Source organism: Lagopus leucura, unplaced genomic scaffold (assembly GCF_019238085.1).
Source record: "Lagopus leucura isolate 7727_CA_CO unplaced genomic scaffold, USGS_WTPT01 Super-Scaffold_100014, whole genome shotgun sequence".
Taxonomy (NCBI): Eukaryota; Metazoa; Chordata; class Aves; order Galliformes; family Phasianidae; genus Lagopus; species Lagopus leucura.
Window position 1 is genome coordinate 14,686,639 of NW_024962268.1, and position 5,337 is coordinate 14,691,975.

Sequence of the window (5,337 nt, forward strand, 5' to 3'; positions counted from 1 at the left end):
GGTGGCTGTCAGCCTTAATTTTTTTCTGAATAATTTAGAATAAGTTCTTGCTTACTTAAATCCGTTGTTACTGGCATTGATTAGTAGCTTGAAAAATGCTTATTTGGAAGGAAGTTTATTTTTCATTTCCATATTGAAGTATAGGCATTCAAAGAATCACTTTTGGCTGCAAGGAGATGTGATTTAGTATCTGGAGATACTATCTAATCTAAACCTTAAAAAATTCTGTTCTTTAGTTTAGGGCTACTCTTTTAAATACACTATACATTTGAAATCAGCAAATAATCATTTAGAAGCTTTTCAGGCTAAAATTAATAGCCCTATCATGCTGGGGCTTGACAAAAGCTGACAAGATCAATAAATTATAAAATAGCTTGGGTTGTAAGGGACCTGTTGTGGGTAGGGTTGCCATCCACTAGATCAGGCTGCCCAGGGCCTCATGCAGCTTGGTCTTAAGCACCTCTGGGGATGAGGCATCCATTGCTCTCTGGACAGCCTGTTTCAGTGCCTCACCACCCTCTGTAAAGGAGTTACAGAGTTACAGGAGTTCTTAAAAAAGAATTTTCACCTAACATAAATCTCATTTATTTTAGATTTAAAGCCATTCTCCCTTTTACTGTCACTGTTGGACCATGTAAAAAGTTGGTTTCCTTTCTGTTTATAAGCTCCCTTTAAGTACTGGAAGGCTGAAAAGAGTTATGCCTGTAGCCTTCTCTTCTCCAGACTGAACAAGACCAGCTCCCTCTGCATTTATTCATAGGAGAAATGCTCTGGCCTTCTGAGGATCCTTGAGGCCTCCTCTGAACCTGCTCCAAAAACTTCACATGTTGTTGATCACTGACTGCTGTTAGAAGGACCTCTTAGAGACTGGCTGAAGATGCTTGTTGGTTGGCTAACTGAGCTTAAATAGCTATTTATTCTGACTTACTTTCTGTCTTAAAGAACAGTCATCTGTGTTGGTGTATATATAGCACTAGCTGAAGCTAATGAAGAAACTACAATATTACAAGCATCTGTGTCTCATATTCTTGCTCAACAGATGAGTTTTATGCAAATGGGACTCATCAGATTGGATTATTGCTGCATAAAATCAAGTGTTGGACAGGAAAAAAAATGACAACAATGAAAAACTCTGCCTTATTCCACCCCTCCAAAAAAAAAAAATATAAAAGGGGAACAAAAATAGAAGTAAATTTCTCAATTGTGCATCATAATGTAGAATATTCTTAGAACAGATTATAAAGTTTGAGTTCAAATACTTAAGTAATATTTAACTGCTAAACAGCAGGTTATTTTGAGTTATTTCTGTCTTGGGGTTGTGCACAAGACATGGTGTCTTAAATTCTTAGATCTGGGTTACAACAAATTTCTGAATAAGAATGATCTTCTGGAGAGCTGGCTTGGAGTTGGGCTTTGGTGATAGAGACTTGAAAAGGCTTTGAAACAAAAGAAGTATTGCTCTTCTCTATTAGTAGGAAGAGAAGAAGGAATGTCAGTACTTTATTCTTCCGGTGTTCCACATGAGGATCACAAAGATGTTAAAAGTATCATCCTCAGCCAAGGATCAGTTTACTGTAGGCCCTAGCTTAGGGTCAACAGGCTTCTGGGGAAAGAGTAATTTAGGGCAATAGGTAGGGTAGTGGGACTGTGTGATATAGGCAGCACTGCAGCAGCTGCAGTGTTTACTACTGGAAGTGTTTACTACTAGTATATTTGTTTACACTAGTATAGTGACAGTGGAAATTCTGAGGCATCAGAGGCAGGTAAGAGAGTAAAACAGGTTGTCAAACAACCCTGCAATTACTGAGCTATTGAAAATTCAATGGTTAGAAACATACATATGTCGATTCAGTATCTCAGTAACAGCTTACTTCATATGTAACCTGAACATATAATAAATAGTACTTGAAAGTTGAAGAGACTGGTGTATCTTCCTTGTCCAAAATGCAGCTTTCTCAGGTTTTTGGAATCAGGTTACATTTGTTTTGTCTCCTGCTATGTTTATACAAGGAAAGGGCATCATTACAATAGAGGGCAATGCACTGTATGCAACAGAAGCTCCATCACACTGAGAAGTGCTTGTCTGCTGATTGGGTGGGTGCAGGAGTCCCACTGTAGTACAGAGGCAGCAGCATTTACTTGGAAAGGTGCAGAGGGAGAGCTACCTTGGAGTGGATGGATACTCAGAATGAAAGGCCAAAACTGAAGTAAATTACAAAGAGTAACCCAGGCAAGCTAGGCTTCAGTATTTCATCATTCTTCTGCTGTGCAGCATTGCTACCTGTGAAGATACAGTCACCCAAAATTATTGGCCTTGGTTTTCAAAATGGATGTCATCCTACAGTGCTTTGGTATGTACAGTCTAAGTGTCAAGAGACACATTTTTCTATAACATGATAGCTTTTCACTTACTGAGAGTCAGGAGTTTCATAGTGTGTGAAGTTGGGCACTAAAATGAAGAGTCGCACTGGAAATTATAGGTCTTCATCTGAAACCAAAAACTGGCAAAGCGTTACACTCAGCAAGGTATGAATAGTTAGAGACCTAAGCGCTTGTTTGCTTTTTCCAGCTGTACATTAGCCTTCTAGCAAATAACATGTTTATTCATGAGCTTTCTTTTAACTCAGGAAAACATTTAGACATTTGTTTAGGCTTAACGACAATTCCACAAGCTTAATACGCTCAGAAATTAGAAAGTCATACTGAAGCATTATGCCAATTTGAGATGTGCTGGTATGCCTTCGCTTCAAGTATGAAGGTCATGGTCACAATCTGAAAAGGGGAAAAAACTGTCTTAATAAATTTTTGAGGTTTTTTCTCCTGGTAATTTTAAACCAGCAAAGAAAAGTTAGGCAGTTAATCTGAGTAACAAGTACTTCTATGAAAGAGGCGGAAAACAGCTAGAAAATGCTTCCAAAATATTGATCTACAATTTAAATACAAACTCAATGTGATTTTAGTATGCTGCTCAGGGCTATACTGGCATGTAGGTTTTTTTGACAGCTCTTCAGAAAAAGCTTTTCTCAGGGGGATGAGAGTACAAAAGGCTGTATCTCCAACAGGAGAAAGATGAGCAGCTGGAACGCATCGTTGCACTGTAACCCCTGCATCTAGAAGAAGGGTAAGCTGTAACCGAATGTCTCCATACCAAAGCAACAATCAAAAAAGCGTTATCAGTTTATGGGAAAATATCGAATTGCAGCTTCTAAAATAGCAGGTTTGTGATTCGATGAAACCCGTAATCATTTCAGACCTGAAGCCATAATAATAAGGGAAGACTGTGTCCAGATGTGCAGAGCTAGTCAAGTACTCCCACTGAAAATTTCTGTGGAAAGATTTTTATGGCCATGTGGATATTCCTATTAAGAACACTACTTTTTCTTCTTTTAAACATTAAAGAAGCAGTCTTTTCAATTAGAATAGATTTTTCTTTTCTTAGGGGCCTCTTTTAAGAGTAAAAAAAAAAAAAAAAAAAAAAAAAAAAAAGACTTGAAAGTAGATAAAATATTTACGATGTATTTCCTCCCAGGATTCAAAATACTGGAAATAATGACATAAATAAATAGATAAAGTAATCATCTCTACATAGTTGCTAAGGTATATATTCTTTTTACAACATAAGCTGTCCCAGTGGACTTTCAACCAATAATTTCACTGAAGATGCTTAATTTTGAAAAGTTATACGTTCAGCTGAAAATTCCTTAGTTCTGGAAGTTCTCTTTTCTCTCTAAGAATATTAGAACTTTTATTAATATTTCAAATTTCATTCCAGAAGTGTTGAAGGTTTCAGACAGTTTGGCAGAAAAATGTGACTGGTAGACAAGAAGCTGAACACGAGCCAGCACTTGCAGTCCAGAAGGCCAACTGTGTTCTGGGCTGCACTGAAAGAGGGGTGGCCAGGAGGGAGAGGGAAGTGATTGTCCCCCTCTACTCAGCTCTTGTGAGACCCCATCTGCAGTACTGCATCCACGTCTGGGGCTCCCAGTACAGGAAAGGCACAGAGCTTTTGGAACGAGTCCCGAGGAGGGCCATTAAGATTATCAGAGGGCTGGAGCACCTTTCCTGTGAGGAAAGGTTGAGGGAACTGGGCTTGTCTAGCTTGAACAAGAGTAGGCTCTAGGAAGACATCATTGTGGCCTTCCTGTATTTGAAACAGATACAAACTGGAGAGAGAACAGCTTTTTACGTAGGTTGATAGTGATAAGACAAGGGGGAATGGTTTAAAACTAAGACAGGGGAGGTTTAGGTTTGATATTAGGAGGAAGTTTTTCACACAGAGGGTGGTGAGGCACTAGAACAGGTTGCCCAAGGAGGCTGTGGATGCCCCATCCCTGGAGGCATTCAAGGCCAGGCTGGATGTGGCTCTGGACAGCCTGATCTCGTGGTTGCCAACCCTTGTATGCAGGGTGTTGAAATTAGATGATCTTTGTGGTCCTTTTCAACCCAGGCCATTCTATGATACGATATGTAGAGCTGTGAAATTGACCATGTTCATCTCACAGAACCAGAACCAGACTGACTTTCAACGTAAATCTGTTAGATTTGTTTTTATTCCATAGTGAGTTGTGTTATAATTCAGCAAAGGATGCTTTACAGTTCTATGAAGAAGTTCCCCCAGTTTCTATTTAAGTCAAACTGAATATACAAAAAAGGGCATATGTTTTAGTGATTTTCTACTAGGGAGTGGTTTAATGCTAGAGATTAAATATCCAGTATGTAGATGTGTGGGTTGCAAACCCAAAACCAAAACATGCAAAATGCTTAAGAGAAGGGTAATTCCTATGATCTCTCATTATAACTTTGGTCAGATTTATATTCTTTTCCTGTTTTTTTCATTCAGTGTTTTTTTAACTATCCATAATAGGAGTGTTCTTTCTTCTAGCATACATTTTCTACCTCGTACACAAGAACTGTTTTATGAAAAATCACTGACAAATATACAGGACTGAAGGAAAATTAATGAAATGGATGTGGAGGCTTAGTGTCTAAAGTGATAAGATACGTTTCATCTGGGAACAAGGAAGGTTCTAGATTCAAAGATCTGAATTTGTAAAGTAATACAGGCATGGTATACGAATTAATGTAATTTTCAAGAAATATCACAAAAATGAAGTAGCGTAAATTAATGGTAATACCGCTAACCAAAGCAGAAAAGGAGAGATGATAGATGAATTTATAGTCACTGTTGACTGTCTTTTTTTCAACTACTGAAAAGTCCAGATATAGAATGAAAAACTAGAAAGAATGTATTTAATTATTAGTTCACAGCCATTGCATGACACCTACAGGTGAGTTAATTAATATCAATATGTTGCTTTATTATGATGGACTAACTAC